Source organism: Anguilla rostrata, chromosome 17, assembly GCF_018555375.3.
Source record: "Anguilla rostrata isolate EN2019 chromosome 17, ASM1855537v3, whole genome shotgun sequence".
NCBI lineage: Eukaryota > Metazoa > Chordata > Actinopteri > Anguilliformes > Anguillidae > Anguilla > Anguilla rostrata.
The window spans coordinates 11,634,615-11,646,731 of record NC_057949.1 but is presented as its reverse complement, the minus strand read 5'-3'; the positions used below and the strand labels follow the sequence as shown (position 1 = coordinate 11,646,731).

Below are 12,117 nucleotides of genomic sequence, written 5' to 3'. Positions count from 1 at the left end.
CAGTCATCCGTGCAGTGACAGAAAATAAGACCCTTGAACATTTTTGTAATAGTTGTACACGAGAAACCCATCACTCTGATGTTAGATCATAACATCAGCTTACGATATTTGTACATCCTCGGAACAGACTGATGACACCCTCCCCCCTATGCCAATAAATCTTTTGACACTGACTGAAGACTCAAGTCTTCAGACTCCACAATGGCTTCCCTTTAGATAGCTTTTTTTTTTTCTTTCTTATTTTGGATTTCCTTTTGAACGCCGTTGTAAGTTATAGCTGCACAAATACAGGTTATCCATCTAGTGGTACTTTCTTCAGTTACAGTACAAATTGTTGTTTGTTAGGTTGACATTACACTTATTATTACTGGCCCTATGTGCCTTTGTGGTATCACAATCTCCGTATTGCTCTAGATAAGGGCATCTGCCAAGTGATTGTAATTTAAAAGTAATGTAATGCCCAGGAGGAACTCATTTTTCTTAAAGGACACCCTATGGTGTACCTACATCTCATGCCCCCCTGACACATCAAAATGGCTGCTTTTACTTTAGGTCAGGATGTCCTCCATGGTGGTCCTGCACAGTTAAATGCTAACGTCAATTCAACTCTGAGCAAGTTTACACAAAGCCAAGGTGGATCAAATGTACTCAATCTAAGATTTAACACTGAACGTTCCACTACGGGGTTTTAGTTCAACGTAATATTGGAAAGTCTCAGGAAACCAGATGCGGTTGAAAACTGTAAATCAACCGCTTTTCCCCAAATTAAGCGCTGAGCCACAACAACATTGGCATCGCCCTGCAGCTCTCCATGACCGGGGTTTGGAAACCCAGCCTTACGCGCTGAGGATCAGAGAAGCGCCATTAATGGAGGGAGATACACCGCCACTTACACGCATATTACTTTGTTCTTTTTTATTTTATTTTTTTTACCATGCATTTGAAACCCCATCCTGGTCATCACTGAAAGCCATTTACTTTTCCCTGGACTAGAGTATTCACTCCAGCGACCACACTTCATGAATAACGAATAAAAGCGCATTAGTGGTGCATTATTACCGTCAGGCCGAGCTGGTAATGGGAGAAGACATCGTCATATCACGTATGTAAAGTACGCACTCAAAGGCATTTCCACTGCAGTAATTAAATGCTCATTTCAGACACAGGCACTGAGTGGAAAGAGAGGGACATGAATTCCTGGTGACCACCTGCGAAAGAGAATGACCCTGTGTGTGTGCTTGTGCCTGTATGTATGTGTGTGTGTGTGTCTGTGTGTGACAATGTATGTATATATGTGTGTATGTAAATATGTATGTGTGGTGTGTGTGTGTGTATGCATGTGCGTGTATGTGTGTATGCATGTGCGTGAGTGTGTGTGTGTCTGTATGTGTGTGCATGTGTATGTATGTGTGTGCGTGTGTGTGTGTGTGTGTGTGTGTGTGAGAGTATGTATGTGTGGTATGTGCGTATGTGTTTGTGGTCATTCAGGATGGTTATTCATGTTCCATTGTAAAGTTGGGAGTCCTCTACTCAGGTGGGCCAAACGAGAGCAGCCATTGGTCCTTAGGCAAACTTGGGCCAGAGAGCATTAGCTATCCGGCCCTGGTAATGGGCAGAGCAGTGACATCATCATCTGCTCACACATCTGCCTGATGCACAGGAAGACAAAATGCATCGCCGACACACTGGAGCAGCGCAAACAGCATTCCAGGCCCCGCCTCTCTTTAGCTCCACCCCCTGACCTCCAGGGCCTGCACAGTCATTGATCCAGCCACATAATTCATCAGACATTTTCATATCAGAACCCTCGGGAAGGAGGAGTGGAGGAGGAGGAGGAGAAGGAGGGCAGGGTGGTGCTTTTTCAGTGTCATAAACTTCCTCATCTGTTGTCATGTACACACATTTCATCGATTTGAAATTTATTGATTTGACAATTATGAAAAACAGCACTGGACCACTGCGGGGCCACGAGAATTGATCATTCCTGATTACATAAAAAAAAAAAAAACTCAGACTGCCCTCATCAGAGAAAATCGATAACAAACCATGAAAAAAGAGCAATAATAAATCATCTTCCTGAGGAGATAAGAATATTAATAACCGTAATCATAATAGTGTTTCATAAAGGCCCTAGAAACCAGGCGCTGGGGATAATTTATCAGCGCTGTGTGCTGTTTGGAAGCCTCTGCAGAAAAAGAGCAGTTATTTATATACGCTGCTCTGCCACGTCGCTCCTCAATCTGTGATCAGAGGCTGTGGGTGGTGACGGGGCTGACCGACAGAATGGCAGGATGGGAAGGGTTTTTTTTTTTTTTTTTTCGGGGTGCAGGACTGTAAGTCATCAGGGTTCTGTCCAGCAGATGGAGGGAACGCATCCATCATCATCAATCACCCCCGTCTCATAGGCCGAGAGGAACGGGTCGACCCCCCCCCCACCACCCCAAAAGATGTTGCCGCGACAACCCCCGCAGCTTTCATTAACCTCCCTACCGAGATCACGCCTTTTAAATACATCCGCGCGTACACACTCACGTGCACACTGACATACATGCGTACATACACACAAATGCGCACACACACACACACACACACACACACACGATTGGCCTAGACAACTCTTGTGGGTGTGATCAGGGGAAAAGCACACCTGCCACACCTGGCCTATCCTCAGCCCCACTCGGCGTTGTCAGGGCGACAGGCCATTTAGCCAGGAGCAGCTTCTCCCACCTAGAACAGCAGCTACAAATATCAAGATCAAAGTGGAAAAAATGTCACCCGCCCCCCCCTCCCTCCTCCCTCCCCCCTCCCTCGCTGCAGCTTTACCTGAACCACAAAGCCAGACAAAGGCCGAAATTAACCGTCATTATTCATAGTGCGCCGCTGACAGAAAGCACAAGAAAAGACCGCCTTTCACACAGTCCTCTGACTGACAGCCTCCAACGGCTGGGAAAAAAAGGGGCAGTTTGTTATGTGACATCACTTTACACTCTGTGGGTGTAAATGTAGGAGGGAACACTTCACATTTGGTGGGGGGGCGGGGTGGAAGTTTGTTTTAATATGCATATTCACAAAGCACCGCGCTCGCACAATGTCCACCCACTGCTGCTGGAGAAGCAGAGTGCCCTCGTCATGCTGCTCCTCTCCTTTTAGATAGCTCCACCCACACACACACACCTACTGAGGTGGCCCATTGTGACATCACTAAGACCAGCCCTAACTGAGGCAGGTGTTTCCAGGGTGTCGAATTACACGGGCTGATCAGAAGCTCATTTTATCGCATGCAAAATGGAGTCTACATAGACTTGGTTTATCCTTTTTTTGTGTCATGCGACATTAAGCCTTTGAAATATTTTTTGTCAAAAACCACACCATTAACGTCTGGCCTTGGCTTTTGTTTTCATGCTCATTTATTTCAGTCTGGAATAGCCAGTCATATTCACAAGCCTGTCTATCAGCAAAGTGATGTTTGCCATTAATTCTGCAGAGCGCAGAGAAACACATACGCTAAAAAGCCAAAATTGCTTATTTGTCGGCAGATGTTTTTAAAAAAAATGCAAAACTGCAATATGGTGCTTGCATGAGTAATCAACACAGTAACCTTTGGTAGAACCACCTTTTGCTGGAAGATCAGCTTTAAATCTTTTGGGATATCTGACCGCTCTGCACACAAATGTTTGGGAGTGATTTTTGGCCATTCTTATGGCAGATTTTCTCCAGGTAGTTCAGCTTGGTTAAATAATGTTAGTGGACTGTAATTTTCACATAGTGTCACAGATTATCAATGGGATTTATATCAGGACTGGGCCACTGAGCCATTCCCATGTAGCTTTAGCTATGTACTTACGATCAATGTCCCACTGAAAGTTGAAATTCCTCCCAAGCTTTTTAGCAGACTTCAGAAGGTTCTCTTGCAGCATCCTTTCTTCCTTCAGTTTCCACAAGATGTCCAGTCTCTTCTGATAAAAACCATCCCCACTGCAGGATTCTGCCACCATCATAGTTCATTGTAGGGATGGTGTTTCTTGAGGCATTTCTTTAGGATGGCGCAACACATAGCGCTTTGAATTTCTCTCAAAAGTTCTGTTGGTCTCCTCTGATAATAAAATGTTTTCCACATGTTAGCTGGGTCCAACTCCAGATGTGCTTTGAGATTGTTCTTTTGAGTAATGGCTTCTTTGATCTTGATATTGTTGAGTGGTGCATCTTTACTCTAAGTTCAGCCACTGAACTCTGTAGATCCCTCAGACTCCTGGCCTCTCTGGGGCTCTCCTCCTTGCTGGGACATTGAGTTTTGAGGGGCAGCCTTATGTAGGCAGTGCCTGGGTGGTGTGATGTAGATTCCATTTCCTGATTATTGATCCAACAGTGCTCACTGGGACATCCAAGCACTTTGATAATATTTTTGAACCCTTTCTCTAATTTATTCCCTCTAAACAACCGCATAGAGCGTTTATGTCACGGGCTGGCCCTGCTTCAGATTCACTGCCTGACCTTAAATAAATTTGAGGTTCTTAGCCAGAAAATGCGACAGGTATTTTGATCGTTCACAGGTAGAGGCAAATTATAAGGCAATTGTATCCTGCCTGTAATTTCTTTCACCTGTGTGAATTTGGAGCTTCCACAGGGGTTGAATACTTACGCAAACAGAATATTTCAGTTCTTAATTTTTCTTAAAAATATTTTCTAACATAAAAAATCACCTTGGAAATAATTCAAATTACTTTTGAGCTTCAGTGTTCTTAAACCCGGAACAGAATTTCACTGTATAATTCAGTAAAATGTGAGAACTGCTCAAGGTAGCCCGCATAAAGCAAGCACAAGTGTGCTGAAGAGTTTAATCTGAAAAGTGAACAAAGTTTAAACTGCTATTATGAACAGAGATGAGAGTTTTTTTTAAATCTAGTCCACTCACAGTAAATGTTCCATATGCCATTGAAGTTGTACTACTACATGCATACAATGCCAGTCAGGAGTAACACAACAGCAATGTTTCCCAACATAGCTGCGCTTGGTTAATGACACATTAGGCTTCCCCTGAGGCTTTCCCACTGCTGTCACAACACAGTGATTCATAACCGTAAATTATACTCGCACAAAAGGTAACAATTCCACATTCTGACGAACCAGGTGACACCCAGTCATTGTGACAGTAGAGTCTGACTGAGTTAAATAACCATTGTCAAGCAGCTGAGCAGCATCCCCACATTAACTCCTGCACAGTGCACTGTGAGCAACAGTCTAACAACGCTCTGACGACACGTCAACAGTGTCAGGCCTGGACACCGGGAAAAGGTGCGATAGACTGGGTTTGATCAACATTTAGATCTACATTTGTCAATTTGAGCATTTTTGTGTTTATAAACACAGTTTGGTGAGTACATTTTTGGTGGCAAAACATCATTTGCCAACATTTGAAATTTACAAATGACTTTCATTGAATCAAAGTGAAGAAGAAATGTTGATAGAATCCAGGTGAACGAGTTCTTTAGTCTCCGATCCTCTCATAATGAAGGACATAAATGCACCAGCTTGGTCACTGATGCCCTGGCAATACTGCCAGCATTTCTCTTGAAAGGCAATCATTGGTCAGCATGTAGTCAGCAAAGCTATTTTATTGGTCAGCATGAAGCCACCACAACCATTCTATTCCTTAGCACATAGTCATCACAGCCACCTTGTTGGAGCACGGGCCGTATTGTGGGTCACTTAAATGTGTGTGCGTGTGTGTGTGTGTGTGTGTGTGAGTAAATGCGAGAGATGGTGCTGCAGCCGACTGCTCCACATCACCTGTCGCAGATAGGGCCTCTCAAATGCGCACAGCCCTGGAGGCAGTCTGTGGAGCTGTCGGGGCTCGAGCTCTGGAGCTGCCTGTCAGGGCTGCACAGCAGGCAGCCATTGCTCTGATGAGTCACAAAGCTCCTGGCAGCTGATGTCCCAGAGGCGCATGGGGCTGGCTTCATTGTGATCAAACGCAAGCTCGCTTCCTGACTGAAGTAGGACAGGAGGTCCCTTCACTGTCTCTCCAGATACCAGTCCCTGGGCCAACTGAAGGGTGACTCTAGAACCTTCTGGTGTCTGCTCGGCATGTGCCTAATTGCGCAGCATCGCATAACAAACAGCATAATTTGACTTCATCTCCCATCAGCCCCCATATGGAACACTGTGATGTTGAATAATCTTCCGTGATTGCAGTACGGCCTGCGGTAAAGTTTATACAGGATGAAAGCCACCCGTCTCACAAACTACTTCTCCTGGTGAGAAAATAAAGAGTGTGAGGGAGCACATGAACTGCCATACTGAATTCCATAAATGTACTGTACAAATGTTCCTTCACTGGGCAGTTCTTATTGACCAGATGGCCGACATCTCTCTGTGAGTTTGATCAGGACACAAGCTGCAACATAAGACTTAGTGTTGGGATTTTTATGACTCAAAAACCTCATGTTGTGTTTTTAAGACAAAATTATAGACAGTGGAGCAATGATATAGGAGCAGTTTCATCTCCTCTCCATTTCTCCATATGCATCACAGGTAGCATCGTGCTTGTGCGGGGTAATGAAGAACAAAAGAGCATACTAATAAATAATTGACAGCCATCCAGCTTTGTGTAAAAAAACTGGTATCCATGACAAATTTACCTTAAAATGGCTTCCACCAGTATGAGCCACTCAGCCAAAATGGCTGAGTGGCTCATACTGTAAAGGTGCTGTCATACTGCATGGGTGGGTCTCACAGTCCTGTTTCAAAGCCAGACTGTGCCAAGGCCAATCGTGGACAGCAGCCCCAAAGAGCGATGCACAGTTGGTGGTTGAGAAAGTAGGTTTCATTCAGGGAGGATGACGGCGCTTGCAGCCCATCCGTTCAGCTGTACGTGAAAGGTCTTCCTTTGACTCATGCCTGCGTGAGCACAACTTACGGACTACAGCATGATAAGAGGTGGCGGGTGACATCACGCGCTTCGGGAAAAAATAGCGCACGCTCGCCTGCAGTCGACCTAACTGCCCCGTCTTCGGTTCTAACGGCTACAGGGAGAAAGGAAGGCAGGAAGGAAGGAAGGTAGAGCTTTCCTGGCTTAACACCATCTTAGGCACGCTCCCGGGTGATTGGACGGACGTTGCCATGGCAACGAGTCTGAGGGATTGTCTGGAGCGAGGGTCAACAACCCCCGGGGCCTGGAGAGCTGCGGAGGTCTGCAGGTTTCTGTTATTACTCAGCACAGGTGATCGATTAAAGCAGTCGATTACGGGGTCGACTCGCCTCACCCGGTTCGTTGGGTCTGAAGCGGTTGCCGTTTCTACGGTGGAAACGGGAACCGGCGGACCCTCCGGCCCTGGAGGACCCGGGCTGTCGACCGCTGGCTCAGAGCAGATAAGCGAACGCGCTGTGCATTTAGCCTGTTAGCCCGTTAGCGGCCGCCCACGCCGTCGCTCCGGAGTGACACGGCCTCAGCTACAGACGGGGGCTGGCACAGGCCCATTTGGCAGGGTGATGAGCTGCAAGTCTCTCCCCTCCCTTTCCCGCCTTTTCGTCCGTGTTCTCGTGTACAGTAGGAACGCTGCAGAGCAAATTAACATATTGATTAACTGACCCCCCCCCAGTTCAACCCGGCTCTTGTTTACGCTGCCCGTCGGCCCCTTTTCTGCGATTCAGAAAGGCGAACGGTTCGATGCCGGAATCTATCTCCCTTTCACGCTGCCGACGCAAAACACCTGGACGACGAGGGTCGCTTTTAAAAGAGTGATGGCTGGCGAAACGCCGCGTCGCGTCTCAACGTCGCGGTGCCTTGACAGGCGTTTAATAACTCCCGCTCCCGCCGGACCAGCGCGGACGCTTTCACTCTGCTCTCTGAGGTAACTGGGGCAGCGGCGAAATTCTATTTTGACCATTAGGCAATCTGGATTTAATTAGCCTCCTTTCTGATATTAATTACTCGCATTTATCACTGGGAGACTCCACTGGAGGGGGAGGGGGGGAGGGGGGGGGACTGGACGCTGAATTTAAGTAGCTTGGCCTGGTTTTCTCAAGGCTGGGAATAAGGAGCTTCAAAATATTTTCATGTTCCAGACATTTTGACCTCCCTGTTCCTACATGCAATATGGAAGGCATGATGTGAAATTTCATTGTAGTAATTATACCAGAACAAGATCCCTCCTCCTCATCACAAATCTGCAATAACCCTTCTCCACAGTGGAGCCGTCAGAATGCTCGATGGCGAACAGGCCACGGCAGACCCGCGCAGAGCAGAGTGAGGACGGCAATGCAGGGAAAAACACAGAGAGCGTTAAGGCAGTGAGAGAGTGTGCGTTAAGGCATGCAGACAGAGTGCTGAGGCGCAGAGCGAGAGAGAAGGCAGAGAAACGGAGTGTGTTAAGATGCAGAGAGAGAGTATGTTAAGGTGTTGAGAGAGATAGTGTGTTAAGCTAGACTGTGTGCACAGCTAGATAGAGTGTGTTAAACGATAGCACCGGTCATTTTCATTTCCTCAGTATCGCCAACATATTCTCTGAAAAGACCAAAATCGATAATGTTTCTGCCCAACTCTCAATGAATTTATCCGACAATTATCTCCCATCTAGCCAACACCGAAAAGGCCAGGTAATGGTGTGTCATGCTGACCAAAGTAACAGTTTGTCTCCTTGACTTGTTTTAGTACTTGTTAGGACAACAGTGGAGCACTTTCATTGTTGTCCAAAAAACAAGTCAAGGAGGCAAACTGTGGTGAGCATAACACACCTGGTCTTTGTACTGTGTAATGATAGCTTTTTTGTGTGTGAAACGTAGTGTCAGGGTTAGGGATAGAATTTTCACAAAAACACTGAAAATAGTCCAGATCGAAATGAACAATTTGCTACGTTTTTAAGTAAATTTGGTGAAAAAATACACTGGCCATGTTGTCCGTGATAATAGGTTGCATTTTCTGAAAATAAAAATATTTCTTTCTGAGCTGCATTTAATGACTTCTGCACACAACTGAAAAGAATGGCTTTCTTGGTAGAACGCAAAATGGGGTAGGAAAAAGTACGAGAGTTGGACAGAAACATGTTTTGGTCTTTTCATAGGATATGTCTACAATACTGAAAAATAAAAATGACTGATTTGATCATTTAAGGAGCAGAAAGACTGAGTGCTTCAGCTGCAGGGATAGATAGAGTGCATTAAGCCTCAGACAGACATAGTGTGTGTTAAGGTGCAGAGAGAGATAGATTTTGTTAAGGTGCAGAGAGATAGACAGTTAAGGTGAAGAGATAGATAGTGTGTTAAGGTGCAGACAGACATAGAGTGTGTTATGGTTCAGAGAGAGTATGCTAAGGTGCAGAGAGAGCTAGAGTACATTATGGTGCAGAGAGAGAGTGACAAGGTGCAGAGAGAGATAGAATGTGTTAAGGTGTAGAGAGAGAGTATGTTAAGGTGCAGAGAGAGAGTGCATGAAGGTGCAAAGAGATACAGATTTTGTTAAGGTGCAAAGAGAAAGAGTGTACTGAGGTGCAGAGAGACAGAGTGCGTTAAGGTGCAGAGAGAGGTAGAATGTGTTAAGGTGCAGAGAGAGATAGTGTTAAGGTGCAGAGAGAGAGAGAGTTAAGGTGCAGAGAGAGAGAGAGAGTTAAGGTGCAGAGAGAGAGAGAGTTAAGGTGCAGAGAGAGATAGAGAGTTAAGGTGCAGAGAGAGAGAGAGTTAAGGTGCAGAGAGAGATAGTGTTAAGGTGGAGAGAGAGATAGTGTGCAGAGAGAGAGTGTGTTAAGGTGCAGAGAGAGATAGTGTTAAGGTGGAGAGAGAGATAGTGTGCAGAGAGAGAGTGTGTTAAGGTGCAGAGAGAGAAAGAGTTAAGGTGGAGAGAGAGATAGTGTGTTAAGATGCAAAGAGAGATAGAGAGTTACGGTGCAGAGAGGGATAGAGTGTCAAGGTGTAGAGAAAGATAGTGCGTTAAGGTGCAGAGAGAGAGAGTTAATGTGCAGAGAGAGAGAGAGTTAAGGTGCAGAGAGAGATAGTGTTAAGGTGCAGAGAGAGATAGAGAGTTAAGGTGCAGAGAGAGAGAGAGAGTTAATGTGCAGAGAGATAGAGAGTTAAGGTGCAGAGAGAGAGAGTTAAGGTGCAGAGAGATAGAGAGTTAAGTTACAGAGAGAGATAGAGTTAAGGTGCAGAGAGATAGAGAGTTAAGGTGCAGAGAGAGATAGAGTTAATGTGCAGAGAGAGATAGAGAGTTAAGGTGCAGAGAGAGAGAGAGTTAATGTGCAGAGAGATAGAGAGTTAAGGTGCAGAGAGAGATAGTGTTAAGGTGCAGAGAGATAGAGAGTTAAGTTACAGAGAGAGATAGAGTTAAGGTGCAGAGAGATAGAGAGTTAAGGTGCAGAGAGAGATAGAGTTAAGGTGCAGAGAGAGATAGAGTTAAGGTGCAGAGAGAGATAGTGTTAAGGTGCAGAGAGAGAGAGAGTTAATGTGCAGAGAGAGAGAGAGTTAAGGTGCAGAGAGAGATAGAGAGTTAAGGTGCAGAGAGAGATAGAGTTAAGGTGCAGAGAGAGAGAGAGAGTTAAGGTGCAGAGAGAGATAGAGTTAAGGTGCAGAGAGAGATAGAGTTAAGGTGTGGAGAGAGATAGAGTTAAGGTGCAGAGAGAGATAGAGTTAAGGTGTGGAGAGAGATAGGGAGTTAAGGTGCAGAGAGAGATAGAGTTAAGGTGCAGAGAGAGATAGAGTTAAGGTGCAGAGAGAGATAGAGAGTTAAGGTGCAGAGAGAGATAGAGTTAAGGTGCAGAGAGAGATAGAGAGTTAAGGTGCAGAGAGAGATAGAGTTAAGGTGCAGAGAGAGAGAGAGAGTTAAGGTGCAGAGAGAGATAGAGTTAAGGTGCAGAGAGAGATAGAGTTAAGGTGTGGAGAGAGATAGAGTTAAGGTGCAGAGAGAGATAGAGTTAAGGTGTGGAGAGAGATAGGGAGTTAAGGTGCAGAGAGAGATAGAGTTAAGGTGCAGAGAGAGATAGAGTTAAGGTGCAGAGAGAGATAGGGAGTTACGATGCAGAGAGAGACAGTTACGGTGCAGATATAGTGCGTGTTAAGGTGTAGACAGAGAGCATTAAAACTAAAAAAATGTGTGAGGTATCTGGCTTCGCACAACAGAGACACTCAGGCACTGCAAACAGTGTTAATGCAGACAAAGAAGGTTTTGTTTTCTCTGCTGTGGTGGAATAGCACACAGAGGGGGGGCGATGGAGCCAGTTAACCTCAATACCTTCATTAAGGCTCTGTCACACTTCTCTGAAAATGATGCAATGCTGGTAAACACCGACAGCACATACGACCTGGAGAGGACAGGAGTAAGGCAGAGGTTTCTACCCTGTTCTAGCAATATTCTTATATTTTACAGGCTGCTTTTAAGCTATCAGATATATATCAGTGAAAACCTACAATGGCTATTCAGTGGAAAATAAATTTGGAGCTCTCAGCTGATGTTTCGCCATGGATCATGCTTTCCCCAACGCTCTGACAAAGACACCCAAGGGGTTCCAGAAAAGCTTGTGAGATCACAGGGCAGGAAGTCTCGAGGGAGAATGGAATCATTTAATGCAGAAGAGCGCCCCCCCCCACACCCCCCCCCCACCCCCGGCTCCTCAGGCCCCCAGTGGCAGTCAGGCTCCATCGCCTTCCCGCTCGCTGTCACGTTCTCGCAAAGCCTCCGAGCAGAAGATGGCTTTTCAGGGCCGGTGCAAAGCAGCTGTCAGGGAGACAGGTCGGGCGGATTCAAACTCGGGGAGCGGCAGTAACCAGGGCTGGCATGTTTATTACACCGCCATCATCCGCCAAAAAAAAACCCGAAGTAAAAAAGCTGAATGGAGCTGCCAGAGGAGAAGGAGAGGGAACAAAAGCAGGGGTGACATTTCCGGAGGACGGCTGATGCCTCCCTCCCCGACGACGTGCCGTCGCCCGTCCGAGGCCGGCCTTCAAATTAAGTCAATTTGTGTCAACCTGGCGCTCACCGTTGTCACTGCCAGAGCCCATTCTGCCCGGGATTCTAATGCCTCAGTCCGTCTGCCCACCTCATCCGTCAGAATTAAAGCCACAGGTTACACACACACACGCCACACACTCACCTCTGCATTTTCTCTGTGTAGACCAGCGTTTTGGCCTGTA

The 12,117-nt window shown here is 46.1% G+C and overlaps 1 protein-coding gene and 1 long non-coding RNA gene across 3 annotated transcripts in view; one reads left to right on the top strand and one right to left on the bottom strand.

The window, feature by feature from the left end:
* The window catches only part of LOC135243333 (protein shisa-9B-like), a 58,855-nt gene that overhangs the window by 30,379 nt on the left and 16,359 nt on the right, over positions 1-12,117 (top strand). The window lies entirely within an intron of this gene.
* Positions 5,595-12,117, bottom strand: part of LOC135243334 (uncharacterized) — a 109,072-nt gene continuing 102,549 nt past the window's right edge. For both annotated transcript variants that reach the window (XR_010326609.1, XR_010326610.1), the window contains one exon: positions 5,595-7,555. This is a non-coding gene — a long non-coding RNA (uncharacterized LOC135243334). The remainder of the gene's footprint in view (positions 7,556-12,117) is intronic.